We start from the raw sequence: 17246 nt of genomic DNA on the forward strand, positions 1-17246 counted from the left end.
CTAACACTGCTCAGGGGTGGCTCATCTCCATGTTTCATTCTAGGCTCGGGGCACAGATAACTAAGAGTTTGTAAGATGTACCACATAAAACAACACAGGCCTGTAATTCTATCTACACAGAAATCTAAACGGGAAGATAGAGCTCCAGGGCTCTGTGGGCTGCAGAACAAAGTCAAGCCCAGCCTGAGCAACAGGGCAAGAGCCTGTCTCGAGATGTTTTCCACAGTCGAGGTGGGAAGGGGTGTGGCTCAGGGTAGGGTACCTGCCTGGCACACAGGAGGCTCTAAATTCAGCCCACAGTTTGGGGATGGGGATAAAGACTGACCAAGCTATTTAAAAATGACTTAGTAAAATAAATAGTGCAAATATTTGATTCTTAAAATGAAAGCTCAAAATTTATAGAGACTTGATGAGCAGTGTCCATCACCTCAGGTTCCCACACAGTTACAAGTGACCTAGTGACAGAGCACCGCTGCCTGTCTTCACGCCCTTCCCCTTGGCTCTGCTTTGTCAGTGTGGCTGGGATGCAGTGTGTGCAGTGGTGAAGCTGCATTTCTGTTTGTGTTGACCTTAGATCTGCACAGATTCCCTAACTAGTTAGAATCAAAGAGGTTTATCATGCTACTATTAGATACAAAGAGAGAGACTAAAAATCCTTTAAAGCAAACATGCTGTTCTATGTTACCATGGTATACACCTTTAAAAATACAATATGTACAAAACTCTGCCACTATCCCATGTTTTTGATCACTAATATAAAAAGCAGTTGCTATCAGCTACAACCCCAGTTCCAGGGGTTCCGACACCCTCTTCCGGCCTCCGCAGGCCTGCACACACACAGTACACATAAACTCACACAAGCATGCACACATACACATAAAAACAATAAACAAGAAAATAAATAAACCTTGTTAATGTGCTTTAGCAGTAGCAGTGGAGGGCACAGCGCCGCCCTGACATCTCCCTGCTGCGGTTCACTGAAGACAAGTTGGCTACACTGGCTTTTAAACAGAACAGAGTTTGTTTCATAGATCCCTCTGATCTTAGACTTATTTATCCCCACCAGCCTTCCTAGAGACTGAACCAAACTATGGAGAAACTATCTCAGAAGACACCAAAGGAGAGCTGTCAGTAGGAATAGACATATGTGAGCCTGAGAGGCTAACAAAGCTGAGCTCAAACCCAACTGCAGTTTGAAACTTCAGACTTCTTCCCTGAGCCACAGAAGTGGGCAAGGAGCAAAACCTCTCCGTGTCCTCAAATGCTGTGATTCGCAGACAGAAGGCATTGCTAGATTCTGCGTTCTCTTGTCAAAATGAAATAGCAGGGTGAAACTAATAATGTGTCTAAAACACCGCTCTCCTGGATCCCAACTCCCATGCTGCCTCTGACTCTGAAAACATATTTAAGACACAAACAGCACTTAACCAAAAAGCTCAAGCACCCAATAGCTACACAACCTTCACACGTGTGCACATGGAGCCAGGGCAGTGACGGTGCTGCTACACGGCTCTTCAACAGAGCCCTTTGAAATTGGATGTTTTTATGTGTAAGTGCGTGCACGTGTGTGTGTGTGTGTGTGTGTGTGTGTGTGTGTGTATCAAATCTATCTATAATTTATTAGAACTATAAAACAGCATTCCCTTAGCTGTATTTGACTATAAAAGAGGCATGCACAGTATTACTGTTACAAAGCTGACTATGGAAGTGTTCTGGAGACAGGAATTCTTTCCTGAGCTTGTGTTTGCTTTAAAGGGGCATCTACCATGCACAGAGATCTTGGGTCCTTTGCAAGTTCATGTCTTTGCACTCAATACTTTATGTATGCAAATGGCGGTAACAGCAACCACCTCATAGGATTTTTACTATAATGATTTTGAGTGTAAAACAAGGCAGTAAGCAGAATAGAAATGTTTGCTAAGTCCTTCTTTGTTGTGAGACAGGGCGTCACTTTATACCAGCTGCCTTCAAACTCAGTCTCTTTCTGTCCCGGCCTCCTGAGATTACAAGCACACATCACCATACTCATTTCAACAGATAATTATTTATTGCTAAAAAGTACTTTAAACTATTTAAAATAATGCTTATTTTAGAGAAAGCAATAAAACAGTCATAAGAGGTTTACAGATAAAAGGCTGCTTTATCTACTGGCATACATTTATTTCATCATTATTGATAGCATCTTCCATGCCTGGCCTATGCTATGTAATGATACTACAAATAAGGTCAAATCTTTCTTATCTATAAATGCCTGCTGAAGAACAGGTACTCCCCTCTGGCTTATACATACTCATAATTAAAATACAGTGTGTGTGTGTGTGTGTATATATATATATATATATATATGTGTGTGTGTGTGTGTGTGTGTGTGTGTTTATGTGACATAATCACGTGCATATTTGCTTAAGATTTTACAAGACAAAGTGGTAGCCGGTGACAGGGAAGAAAGAACCAGGATTCTATCACATCTTCTTTCATTCTTGCCCCAGGCCTAGTTCATAATTAATGAACATTGGAAATGATGACCTAGCACAAATAGTACTGCCTTCTGCTTCCCAAACGTTAACCAATACTCCCTTCTGTTCACCACATAACTTCCTCACAACAAGAAAAACAAGCAGACATCATCTTCAGCAGTTTGCCCCTTTTCTAGTCGGCAAACAGCTCTCAGACCTCCTGGAACCGTCACTGTGTGGATACTCTAAACACCTCCAACCATTGCACATGTGATTTCCTTTGAACTTGGCCAGTTCCAGCTGCCTGGTCTTATGCTCTCTACCCTAGATGATTTAAGTACAACTTCAGTCAATATAGACAGATGACAAAATAGGATTGAAGAGAAAATTCTATAGGAATAAAAAGCGTTCCATCTATTTTCGAAGTAGACAGTAATTGCCAAAATGGCTGTCTTCCTCTTTAGCTCTAAGCAGCTTTATAGTCTTAAATTTAAATATTTACGAAATGAGATAATGCATTCCTAGGAAGACTCAGACTTCCAGTATACCCCATCCTTGATGGCTAATCCACTGGAAATATCAGTTGCATCTGTCTTTGAACTGATTTTTCTTGATTTTCTTTCGTGATGCAGTGCACATCACCTTGGCTCTTTTTAAGGTTAGTCACGTGGAGCACAGCTACACTGTTTCACAAGCTCCACACGCATTAAATGGCTCTCCATCGTCTTCCTCCCTAAGCCCGGACAATCGCCATTCTCCCACCCGTCTCTAGGATTATGAATCAGACAGCAGACAACACAGTATAACTTTTTATGGCTGTTTACTTTACTTAGGACAATATTTGCAACTATGTTGCACTGTTGTCTACATTTTCTCCATTTGAAATCTAATGACATTCTAGTGTAAGGACACATCTGTTTTTCAAGCTACCAATCAGAAGTATTTTCTTTCACATAATGACTATTATAATGCTTGCTATGCATGAAGCTACAAAATGATTTTTAAACAACTTGTCAAAAACTCACAATACAAAAAGTCTAGAAAACAGAATCACCATGTAGCTTCTAATAAAACAGGTTACTTTTCATACAATGAAATTAATAGAAAATAGCTATTTAAAGCTTATCTACTTGAGTTACCACTAAGTTCGACTTCTTCTGCATTCAGGCAGGAAAGTCTACCACACCACTGAATGGATTCTCTTTCTAAAATGAATACAGAAGACTTTATTACAATGGAGCCTCCACCAATATGTTCCCCTGGCAAACACTCATAGTGTTATAAGAAAGCATAAAACAATGGCCAATTTTTCATCAAACACCCTTACCGCTTCACTGACTAGTTCATGGTGTTTGGGTTTTTTTTTTTTTTAATGTCCACTTCACAAGGGGGAAACATAGCTGTTTTTGAAACATATTTAATCACATAATTGTTAAGATACTTAAAGTTTTAAAATGTCACAGAGAAGGAACTCTGAAGTCTTGCATCACTAGGTAAATGCTAGTAGCGGTAGTGATGGACTACGTCAGGCCGCTTGCTTCCGCTTGCAGACAGTAACAGGCCACCATGTGCTCGATAACTGGTGCTCTCGCTGTGTTTTAGCGCCAGTCCCTGCCCCAGAGTGCTGCTGTGAAGGAGCAACAGGCATGCTGCCTTATAGCATCAACGGTCCCAAAAGACTGTTCCACAGAAAGTACACAGACCTCAGTCCTCAGCGCCCCAATATTCCCTCCCTTGAAGATGTTTCAAGATGGCTTACTACGCTTAAGTGGAAAGTAAGACAAATACAAAAAGCTATCTATTTACAGGGAGCGTTTCCGTCATGGTCTCACTAAATGAATGGACTGCAAGATGATTCTAAGAAGATGCCTGCAGTGTTTCCTGGAAGAGTCAGGCTGGGGATGCTGACAGCGGGTTGTAGCATTTGTCAGCACCTATATGACAACACAAATCTTAATATAAGTCCTAAACTATGGGTTCTAGTTAATGATAGCATGCCAAGTATTAACTCGTCATTTGGGAAGAAAACCTGTACCATACTAATGCAAAAATGTTGAAAAAGAAGGAGAAAATTGGGGAGGCAGGGGGTAGGGAGCATAAGGGAAGGTTCTATATTTTCCATGCAATTTTCCTGGAAGCCTGAAACTAGGAGCCTAAACAATAAAAACTATTGGTTAATAAAATTTCAAGAAAACTCAGTGATTTTTAGGTATATTTTATGAGAGATGATTGAGTTCTTAAAACTAATTACAATTAATATAGACTGAGATATGTAAATGCAAGACTCTCATTCAGTAAAGTACTTTGCCTTTTCAAAACATGTCACCATCCATAGTGCACAAATCGGATCTTATGCTAAGGGACAACAGGAATAGACAGAGAGAAGCAGACACTCACAGATCCATGTGATGCAATACACTACATTGCCAATGTGACTCAAGTGGCCTGGTCCTAACCCTGCAGACTAGCATGTCTCACTACTGTTAATTCCACAGCTCTTTTCTCTGAATGGAAGGGACCCTTAGTATTTCACTCTCACTCATTCAGTGGAGAAATACCGTCCCAACACTGATTTACATAAGCTCCCAGTCAGTTACTAAAGGAAAGACACATAAGAGATCTGGGAGGCCCTGGTTCTCCAGTGATGCTTCCAGCACATGTTCTCCTCCTGAAAGTCCGTCTCGCCACAATTATAGTTCTCCCAGAAGTTACATAGGACAATGGTAATTTTTTTCCCCAAATGTGTGGTGGTTTGAATAGGATCAAATACATGAATAGGTTCATGTGTTTGAATACATTAGCATTGACTACATTAGTAGTGCTGTTGTGGGAGGCTTAGGGGGTGCACCTTTGCTGGAGGAAGTCACTGGAGTGGGCTTTGTGACTACATAGGCTCACCCTATTTCAAGTTCCCTCTCTGCTGCATTACCTATGGTTAGGGTGTGACCTCTCGGGGGCCGTGCCTGCCTGCACCATGCTTCTCTAGCAAGATGGACTCTTGTCCCTACAGAATAAACTCGTACCTAAGTTGAGTTGGTCATGACATCTTATCACATCAAAACAGAACAAAACAAAACAAAAAAGAAAGTAATTAATACAAAATGGTAATGGAGCACTAGATCTGAGTGGACCCTAAACAGTGGGCACATACTGCCACTTCTGTATGTTTATTGAGACTACAAAAATGTTATCTTTGAGCCAACTCTATGGAACTAAAGGAAGAAACCTTCCTGGCCACATTTTCTCAGGAGGAATATTTCTAAAATCTAGTGCTGAGACCAGAAGTGCCATGCAACTACATCTTGTGAAAATAAAATAACTTAATCCTAATTTTTTTCTCCTTGTTCTTATCTTCTGGTTTACAAGACGATCCTAGTAACAAACCTGTTCCCAGAAAACAGAATTCCTCATTCCTTTTACAGCAAATCTCAGACCATTGGTGCTACAGCAGGGTCTGATGTCGCGCTATGCTAAGCACAGAACAGAGCTCTAACGCAGGTGTGGGAGCCTCACAGCTGAAACCCAACAGTCAGGAAGCTGAGGCAGTTCAAACTCAATGACGGTCTGCACTTTATAAAGTGGGACCCTGCCTCAAACAAACAAACAAACAAAGTCTAAGAAATCTACATAGATAAGTCAAATTAAGGTAAGTTTAACAGATGGCAAAATTGCCTAAATGAAACATAAATTTACCACTTGACATAATTTCTAGCAAGCTTATTTTCTCCCCAATGAGCACTAAACTCCTCAATAAGATTACACCAAAGAGCTCAATGCTCTATTGCTTCATAGAAAACACTAATTTGCAGAACTGTTTTAGTCAACAACTGAACACATTCCACACTGGTCCCATGGCAAGAAGAGCTCAAACTCCCTACTGCCTACAGCAGGCACCACAGGGTGCAGCAGCAGTGCACTGTGTGCCCTCAGTCTGCGCTGAAGCTGGCATAAACGCATCTCTATTGCCAGACATATAGGGATATGATTATGTACAGTTCAGGATACCTGACATAATATAGGACCATGTTATGAGTGTATGTATTTATCACACTAGACTTTTCCTCAGTATTCTATTAACATAAGAGGGTTCCCTGTAAAACAGGCATTGTGTTACATACAACATACATACATTGTGTTACATACAACATACATAAAGCAAGCAGGTCTAGGCAGAAGTCCTATTTGTACTTGAATTACTATCATGTTTATTTACCATGGCCTTAGGAGCAAAAGCCCACTCTATCTATACCATATAGCTAGCTGCACACATAGCATGCTATACCATGTAGGTATGGGTACATACATTCTATGATGGTCATGCCAAAAGTGACCTACTAACTCTATGCCTGTCACTGAGTGATAGAAAGTAAACATTTCAGGTCATCTGGGGAAACGCCCATATGTGCAAGGCGGTAACTCTGTACATGCCACAGCTCATTTTAAAGTCCCCACTTACTCTCTGCATCGCAGAGCACAGTGGTGGCAATCACAGTACACAACAAACAATCTCCAGTAACGAGTGCATAGGTAGGGCTGCGAAATCGCTCTGTTAGTAAGTGCTTAGCTTGCAAACACAACAACTTAAGTATGACCCCAGTACCCATATTTAAAAACCGAGGCAAGGTGACACAGGCTGGTAATCCTAGAGCAGCAAAGGCAGGCAGGGATCCCTGGGGTTCGCTAGCCAGCCAGCCTAGCCAGGTTCGAGAGAGAGCTCCAGGGCAGGAGAGCTCTGACTCAAAGGAAAAAGTGGGTGGTGCTGAGAAACAGCACTGGAGGTTGTCCTCTGGCCTTTGCATACACTAACCACACACATGCACATACACCCACAAGCATGTGTGTTTGCACACACTAACTGCACACATGCACATACACCCGCAAGCATGTGTGTTTGCACACACTAACCGCACACATGCACATACACCCGCAAGCATGTGTGTTTGCACACACTAACCACACACATGCACATACACCCACAAGCATGTGTGTTTGCACACACTAACTGCACACATGCACATACACCCACAACCATGTGTGTTTGCACACACTAACTGCACACATGCACATACACCCACAACCATGTGTGTTTGCACACACTAACTGCACACATGCACATACACCCACAAGCATGTGTGTTTGCACACACTAACTGCACACATGCACATACACCCACAAGCATGTGCGTTTGCACACACACGAACACAAAGAATGATAGCTACATTTTATAGTGTAGATGGGTCTGATTTAGTTCAGAAGGACTATTAACATCTATATTAAAAGACACAAGTAAAATTAAAAGGTAAGCAGACACTTTTAAATTTGAAATTACCTCGTTTTCAATGACGCTGTTGTGACAGTTGGTACATCAATTACTACATATAATTCAACAACCACGATGGGTCTTCATTCTCAGAAACCTATGGGAGAAAAATGCATCTTAAATTTAGCTCCCAGTGACTGAAACCCACAAGACTGATGTCTGGAAGGCTCACATCACACCAGAGGAACTTATCGTCAGACAGTATAAAATAGTTACACGGTGACTATAAAGCAAAAACAGGAACACTGTACCACATACAGTGCATATATTATTCTCCATCCTAAAAACAATTCTGCAAACTAAAAAATATTATCTACTTTGTAGCTGAAAAAAAAAAGTCGGCAACCTGCTCTATATCCAATCGCTCATGTATAAGGTCAAAGCATTCTCTCAGAAAAACTAGGTAAAAGGTTATAGTTAACCTACTCAAAGGAATTATAAAATTATCATCAGAAACTAGGGCTTACCTATCATGTGTCCCTCTAAGAACAATGACTTAAATGTATATATGTAAACAAATCTGCCATTTAAAAAGCCTACAGTCTGGGTTCCTTCCACACAGAGGCTTCATGTGCCCTGCCTAGCTGTGACAGATTTCTCAACAGTAAGATAGGAGGTATGCCTCTTGGTACAGAAGATATGTCTAACCTGTGACACTGAAACTTGCCAATGTCATCTACAAAGTCCATGCTGGAGAACAGTGTGATTAAGTTACAAGACAAAAATCACATAATATTTTAAGAAGTCTACAATATCACATACATCAGGCCAAATTCACAGCTATTGAGGGTGGGAGCCATGGCCAATCTGATCTTTCTTTACTTCCACAGACCAGACCCCAAAGAACTGGTTTCTTCATCTAGCTACAGAGCAGAGTACTATACTCTGCCATCCCATGTTTTCAGAGATGGAAGATGGTTAATAAAATAACAAACAAACAAAAAAGTCAAATAGGAATGTGAAAACAAGTCAAACACAAAAATCTATAAACGTTTTTAACTTAGAAATGGAGTAAGTATGATGTACTTGAACACTGGGTACAGTACACACAAGGTCCCAGCCCCTCAGAACTGGCAAACTCCTGATCCATGATAGCTTTGTAGGCAAAGGTCAGGTACACAGCAAGCCACAGAATTTGGATTTTTGGATCCAAGATGCGCAGATGATAAAGCCTATGCAAATAATTCAAAATTCAAAGAACTCTGAAATCTGAAACACACTAGTCCTCAAATGACATGACATCTTCCGATGACTCCAGTCAGTTTGCCAGTGATACGTGACATTTAAATGGCCCTTGGAAGTTTATGAATTGCTTTGGAGCATCTAGCTTTAAACCTCACTGCAACAACCTACAATAAGAATGAGTAGTCTCCATTGATTAGTGAGGAACCAGATTAAGAAACAGTGTATCCGCATCTGGGTGGCACAAATAAGAAAAAGCTCAAGTTTAAACCTAGGCTCTCCTGCTCTAGGTTGACTAGAACCTCTGAAATGAACGCCTCATAATCTATCTATCAAACCATATTTCACAGTCAGGGCAGAGCAGCAGTTTTATGAAGAAAGTGGACAGCAACCAAGGGCAGATCCTAACCAAGGCTGAGCAGCAGAACCAAGCCTTTCCTACTCCCTCCCGAGGCCAAGCCCACTCCTCACGTGCTCCACCCCGCAACAGAGTCTGAACTACACTGTTACCAGCATGGGAGAGTGAACAACTATGGTTATCATTAAGTAGGATGCTAGGGAGTAGTTATGAGATATGAAAAGACTAAATGCCATCAGCCCAAAATCAGACATATACAAGTATCCTAAATAGAGTGCAATCATCTCAAATACTTACACCCCACTTTTTCAGGCTGGGGATACAGCTCAGTTGGAAGAATCTTTTCTGTGCACTCATTGGGTCCTGAGTTAGATCCCTAGCACCATGGGTGACAGGGAGTTGACTGCTCTTTTTATTTTTTTTTTTTCAGGATAGAATTTTATTTTAAGTGTCACCTTAAATTGCAAGGATGTCTGTTAAACCACACAATTAAACATGCCAAAGGAGAAGCTATGTTGTCAGATGCCCACCTACCCCAGACACCTCAAACCCACCCTTGCTCACCATCTATACCCCCCTTTTTTTCTATTTTTTTTCTTTTTATTAAACAAGAGAAAGTAGACAGATACATGTTGGTAAATGCTAACTGTCTGTATTCACATAGAGACACAGTGTAATCTCTGAGCCCAATATACAGAGAAAAGAAGAAAAGCTAAAATTCTATAAACTACTACACAGGGGCCTAGCGCCCTCCAGCAGAGCCAAGGGACCTGGAGAGCTTTTCTTTTTTCCCACAGAGCATGGTGGTGTGGAATCCACAAATTTAGACAAAAAGGATAAAAAGTGAATTTAGAACAGAAACAGAGATTCTTTTCCTGTTGTATTTTGCTCAAGATATTTTCCCCCCAAATTAATTAAAAACCATGATGTTGAGACCTCAAAACAGGGCGACTGAGCACAGAGGGACAGGGAGGAAAGGACTGAAACTTGCTCCCAGGGACTGGAGAAAATTAAAAAATAAAAAGAAAATAAAAAAGAAGGTTGGAATCCGTCAGTCTTCTGTGCTAATCATCCTCGCCTTCGTCCTCCTCTCCTTCCTCCCCTTCCTCCTCATCGTCATCTTCTTCACCTTCATCCTCATCTCCTTCTTCATCAATATCTTCCAACCCCTCCTCCTCTTTGTCTTCGTCATCATCATCTTCTGCCTCTCCTTCTTCATCATCCATGTCGGGAACCAGATAGTACTGCATGGGATTTGGCCAAATGTCATCTTTGATGACCTCTCCTAACTCATTAGCACCTGCGTCAGAATGGTCTGTAAACCAGGAAAAGAAGCTCTCTGGCTCTTCGTGCTGCCTCTTCCTGCTGGCCTTATTCTGCGTTTGACTTGAATGTTTTGTCAAATCCTTTCCAGATTTCCATTTGATTTCGGTGGACTTTGAAGACGGGTCACCACTCTCATTCAGATGAAATTCTTTGGAGAGAACTTTATTTTCAAAGTAAGGATTTTCATCAAAATAAAAATCTATTCTGTTACCTGATTTAATGTCTTCAAATTCTGTCACTTCAACCCTGGTCAAATAATGCAGAGCCTCCTCGTCCTCCTCCCCAAGCAGTGCAGACACTTGTGGATGGTGGACAAATGTTGTTACCCAAAAATTTGGGATTTTGGCGATCAATTCTGACCTCTTCTGAAAAAATGGTTGGCGAAGTTTGTTATATTTTTGTTCTACTTTCAAAATTTCCTCACTGGCTTGTTCATTAAGTCTGTCTATTTCATTTTGTACTTCATCAATATGTTCAATTGCTTCTTGCTGTTCTTTTTCTCCCTTCGGCAGGCCGGGAGAGGCCAACTTGTCCTCCAGCTTCGGGGCAGCAGCCGGTCTGGGTTTCTTGGGCTGAGGCAGGATCACAGATTGCCGCTTCGGGGCCATGGCATGAGCGAGGTGACTGGGAGACAGAGCCCAGAGCCCTGATGTTCACAGCAGGAAGAAACTCACAGGAACTCGAGTTGACTGCTCTTAACGATTATTAGGGTCATGTCCCACTCCCAGTCTGTAGTAATCTGTGAAAACTGTACCTCTGCCTATCCAGCATGCTTTTCTAAACCTTTTCTGGTTGCGAAACAACAATAAGTGTTTACTTCGTATGCAGAAGTCGTCCCTCACTCCACGTTGCCTTCACAAGGCTCAGAATGCCAACCTTCAGTGTTTCCATGCCACCCTTTAGCCCCACAGACAGTACAAGTATTCAGACAATGACTGGGCAGAGGGGCAGTCTGTGGATTTTAAATTTAATATGGCTCAATTTAAAATAAAAAAATATAATCTAAATTATAGTCTCTTATTTTTAACTTAAAACTAAATTAAGCAGTATCCACAAGAAATTAAATTAACTAAAAAGTATTCTGCATTTTTAAAAATCTCAACTGAAAAGGGTTTTTGTGGGGAAATGCTAAAAATTGAGCCTGGGGCTTCATATTCTACTAAACCAAACCCTAAATACATCACCTAAAATAGCTTATGAAATACAAAATATTTGCTAGTGATGATAAAAAGCTTTCTATATATCTTATGATCAGTTGGCCAAAGTGAAAGTTCTTATAATAGCTTCTTAGATCGTAAACACTAGAATAGTTGGAAAAAAAAAAAAAACTCAATGACTTGGTAATTTTATCATCATAGACAGGTCCAGACCTACCAGCAAGCATTAAATTTCAAAGTTACAAAGTCATTATGCCATTAAGCAGTAAATTAAGACTTAGATATACCAGTTTAGGCCCCCTAAGGAGTTATGATCTTGCCTGCTGCAGTATTCTGCCTAGCTGGCACCTGGCACACAATCAATACGCAACTAGCTGTCATCTGAATGAAGGATCACTTCACTATTTCACAATCATTAGCACACTCAATGCCCTTCATGATCTGGTCCCATCGGATAGAACCAACCCTTCTAATAGGCATCACATATTCTCCTGCCAAACTGGTGCCTCAAACACATTCTGCGACCTCTGACCTCTGCTCAGGCCCCCCCTTCAGACCATGCTGGCCCCATCTCAGTGCCCTCGCCCTATCCAGCCCCAGGCCCTACTTCATAGAGTTGCTCTGATGTTTCTGGTTTGGGGTACTATCTCTTCATCAGAACCAATAAAACCCTGGCATTCCACAGCAGGCTTTTGACATACTCTGTTACATGAACTGAAGACACCACTACTCTCTAAGCTGCTATTCTGCCAAACCAGCATTATTTCCTAAGCTGTTTCTGATTAGGATATCAACGGTTATAACAAATAAACGGCTATGCCATCTTTGCAGCGATCTCACCTCACTCTATGTGTGGGGTTGTCAGATATAAAATCCTGCTCCAGCACCCCTGAAATAATCTCCCCATGGTTTACATGACATCACACAGTGAACTTAAATTCACGACTCCACGTGTGTGCATCTATAAACACATAGATAACAACCTTACAATGCTCGAGCTGAAATGGCATATCATAGTATCAAATTCTCAATCAAGAAGCAGGCACATTAGCACAAGTGGGGGTCGGTGCACTAAGGGTTCTGTACACCTACCATGTAAACATATTCTGAAAAGAAAGGACCTGGACAGCAAACATTCCAGGCATCCAAGTCCCTGTACCCATCTTAGCAATTTCAGTTGGTTTTTTTATCAACTCAAACATCTAATCATCAGCCCAACCCAAGCCGAAAGCAGAACAACATACAGAAATACAATCCAGAGGTTAAGATCTCACATAGCACCTCGGAAAGAGAGCACGTGTTCTTATACATAAAGTGGAACAGCCCATTAGCTTTAGCTGAATGATTAACTGTTGATGGCAGGGACTGTGTAGGGAAGACCACCCAACCTATACTACAGCAGTCTCAAGGAAAGAAAGGAAGGAAGAGGAGGAGGAAAAGGAAGAGGAGGAAGAGGAGGAGGAAGAAGAGGAAGGGGAGGAGGGGAGGAGGTCCTGATACCCATTCACAAGCTGCATAACGTTCCTTTCATAAGTCCATTTACGAAGGGTTCGTTGAAACCATCTTGGTTTCATGGATAAGCTATGTGATTTGCAAGACCTGGAGACCAAGCCAGTGATACGGCAGATCACATGGTCCACTTACGGAGACGTCGGAAACGGCATCTAGAGTCTACACTGACTGCAGACAAATGTGACTGGTTCTTACTCAGCATCACACTTACAAAGCAAGCCACTGGCCCCTGAAATGCTCATCTTTCTATCAGAACTGAAAACGATGGCTCCAAAACACCAAATTAGTACCACCTGCTAGGAATACATTGTTCCGGTGTTGTTAGGCAAAACATCTTACATAGGTAACAATATTACAATATTATATTGAAAAGCATTGTATGAAATACTGCTCTCAAATTATCTTCTACTCCAGGATGGCCTCCTAAATTTACTGCTAAATGAGACACTGTTTTCTCCCTCTTCTCAAAGGCAGATTAGTACACTGGGTACACACACTGAAGAGGAACAGCAGGCTGAGCCGTCAATGTGTGCTGCTTGCATCCTAGGTAGTATTTTTGGAAATGATTTTCTTTTCAATAAAAACCTCTTATAAATATTTTATTAAAAAAACTATTTTGAGCCTAAAATGCCTCCAGAAATATATTAAAAATATCATTTATAGGGAATTCGTGAAGTAAGGTTATCATATTTTAAAAGCTTCATTAAGAAGCTAAATCCTCAGAACAAACTGCAAAATTCCAATACAAATAAGTTCTGACACATCCGTGGTCACTCCAGTCTTAATGTCATCAACATTCTTCAGAGCATTTGCTCCACCTGAGCTTCAAAACCCAGGCTCTCGGGCCCAAAATAAATCATGGAGCCTGTTCACCTCAGAACAGGCCGTACAGGAAACAACACTGCTTCCCTTTGAAGGTCTGCCCTCAGACTGCTCTTCTCCTCTTCCTTAATAAGGAAGTCGGTAAAGTTCCGCCAGGGATGTTTTCAGAAGTTCTTTTGGAAGTCATGAGGAGTCCCTTCCTCCAGCATATTTATTTCGTGTCTCTCAATGAAAACAGTTTTCCAGGTACTCGACTGTTCCAGGTACAGTACATGAAAAGCCCTCTCACACAGCACTATCCCACTACCTTGGTTCAATACTGAAAACTCCAAGGAAGCAGAGGACAAGGTAGCCTTGTTTCTAGCATGTGAGCACATGATTGGAGATGCCTAACATGTTGGGTCACAGTGCAGAGTATTGGATCCTTGCTTCTCTGTAAATTGCTGGTCAGAAAGGCCCCCGAAGCCACCTAAGGAACACAGGCAGATACCATTGCTCTTGGTTGCCCACCAAACCTAGATGGCAATCATGCATCGGTGGCATGGCTGCTGAGGGGTCATCAACGGCTTTCTGAATGGATGTGAGGCCCAGTCCACAGGAGAAAATCCAGCCTAGAACTGTGTCTTAGGGTTCCTATAGCTGTGAAGAGACACCATGACCTGGCAACTCTTTTTTTTTTTAAGATTTATTTATTATTATAATTAAGTACACCGTAGCTGTCTTCAGACACCCCAGAAGAGAGCATCAGATCTCATTACAGATGGTTGTGAGCCACTATTGGGTTGCTGGGACTTGAACTCAGAACTTCAGAAGAGCAGTAGGTGCTCTTAACCGCTAAGCCATCTCTCTAGCCTCAACCAGACAACTCTTATAAAGGAAACCATTCAATTGGGACTGCCTTAGAGTCAGACGTTTAGTCCATTGTTGTCATGGCAGCATCCAGGCAGACGCGGTGCTGGAGAAGAAGCTGAGAGTTCTACATCTTGAGACACAGGCGGCAGCAGCAACTGTGTACTATACTGAGTATAGCTTGAGCGCTCGTGACTCAAAGCTCACCTCCACAGTGGCACACTTCCTCCAACAATGCCACAGTTCCTAACAGTGCCACTCCCTATGGCCAAGCATTCAAATACGGGAGTCTATGGGGGCTAAACCTATTTAAACTACTATAAACCATAGACCTCACTAAAAGCCCATGCTGCCAAGGTCAAAGGTCCTAGTGGGGTCATAGGCCCTAGTGGGGGACCTACTGAAATGAACATGGTATAAAACTACTTCCTAAATATTTATGATTATGGTCACAGGCCAATGCTGACCTCAGCCTTAGTGAGGGAGATTTCGTTTGCAGTGGGCATTAGTTAATAAGGAGACTCATAACTGGTCAGAGTACTGAGAATAAGTGAGTTTTGAGGGCTTAGTAGTGAATGGGACATCCACTTCCTCCAAGGCTCTGGGAGAAACATGGGAGAGAAAATGGAGAGAGTGGGAAGTCTGAGAACCTGAATATGCGGGGGGGGGGGGGGGGGGTTGCTCTAAAACACTGTTTCAGACACAAGGGTGGGGCCCTCAGGAACCCAAGGCAGCTGCGATTGGTCACCTCGTCAACACCCACCAGGCTGTGGGGAAGTCCTGAGGCCCCACCCTTACCTGAAGAGCTACTGGCAGGTCCGTACTGACTGAAGAGGGCAATCTTTCTCTTGAGTGGTAAACAACCCATGCCTCGGTGAACACCCCTCACCCGTCCTCACACAAGCAGCCCTCAAACCCGGTGGGTCACAAGAGGACAAGACAGACAGGAAAGTGAGGGAGCATGCTGGGTGGGAGAGGAATGAGACAGTCAGGGGTAAAAAGGACAAAAATAACAAAACTCTCTAGTAAAACCATTTTAAATGCTGAGTTAAATCTCTTTTTTTCAACATATGGTAGAATCAGAAATAAACTACAATAAATGTTCCAAGGTGAGAAACCATGAGAAGACACACATCTAGTGACAAATGCCCATAACCCCACACTGAGCATGGGTCAGACTAGAAAGACAGAGAATTTCGGGGAAATGGGAAGGGAAAGGAACCTCACTGGGGAGTCCGGTTGAAGCCTCTTGCCTCTGAGAATCAAGAATTTTAATACGACTAACAACATTTCTTCCAGGTGTAATTTTCCAGCAATTTCACCAGAAACCCCATTACAGTAAAAGCCATATGGTAAACCCATGTGCACCCCAGTGGGCTCCTGGTCTGCTTTCCCGATTATCGTCCTATCAATCTATCTCCAGGGCCTCTGCAATCTCAGTTACTGAAGAAACAAAAAGGAGAGGCAAACGAAGTCCCCTGAATCACGGATTATGGACGCTTCCAGAATCCCACAGGCAGTCGCCACCAGAGCACCTGGAGGGCTGCCCACACTCTCAGGAGTGCTTTAATCCGCCTAAGCCCTCTCTGCTTTCAATGAACCCAAGTCTGCTTCATCAGCTCACCCTGAACTTTCCCTCATGGAAGCCACTGATTTACCTGAGATTTCCCTGAAAACAAACAAACAAACAAATAACAACAACAACAAAAAACCTACGGGAACTCAAGTTGCAAAGGTGAGTGAGGAGCTGTGCTGCGGCGGCTGCACCCAGGGCTGCACCCAGGGGCTTTCTAGGAATCGCTCTGGAGCGAGTGCCCTGACCCACGCCTAGCTGCTCTGCTCTCCCCGTGGCCTCCGTGCTATGTCAGATTCTTGGTGACATTTTTCTGACCAAGAGCCACATAATGCTTAATACGAAAATACCAAGAGGACCAAAGACTAAAATCCCCTAGAGTGACCGAACCCCATTCGCAGGTCAGATGGTACTGTTCACAGTTTGTTCAAAAGGACATCACCTTAAGAACTGCAACGCCAATGTCCTAAGCCACACTAATGGCGCTAATGGAGCTACCTGAGTCCCTGTAAAGGAGACCTCTAGTGCTAACCTCTTTACCTGAATTGAGGTTCGTAAAAGACTAAAGGGATCTTCAAGCTTCTGAAAGCTACACCTCTGTCGCCTCCATAGCTGATGAAGAGGCAGAGGCAAGTGGGAGGAATAGGGTTTCTTGGTACCAGCTTGAGCCCTCCCTGGGCTACAAAGTAGA

General features: G+C 42.5%; 1 protein-coding gene and 1 pseudogene across 4 annotated transcripts in view; both read right to left on the bottom strand.

The window, feature by feature from the left end:
• The window catches only part of Disp1 (dispatched RND transporter family member 1), a 135274-nt gene that overhangs the window by 108903 nt on the left and 9125 nt on the right, over positions 1-17246 (bottom strand). For 2 of the 4 annotated variants that reach the window (NM_001278219.1, NM_026866.3), the window contains exon 2: positions 7786-7873. The exons of the other annotated variants lie outside the window; for them this stretch is intronic. The gene's annotated coding sequence lies outside the window, so the exon portion shown is untranslated. The remainder of the gene's footprint in view (positions 1-7785; positions 7874-17246) is intronic. 4 annotated transcript variants of the gene reach the window in all.
• On the bottom strand, positions 9743-11321 carry BC085271 (cDNA sequence BC085271; annotated as a pseudogene).

This window comes from Mus musculus, chromosome 1 (assembly GCF_000001635.26).
Source record: "Mus musculus strain C57BL/6J chromosome 1, GRCm38.p6 C57BL/6J".
NCBI lineage: Eukaryota > Metazoa > Chordata > Mammalia > Rodentia > Muridae > Mus > Mus musculus.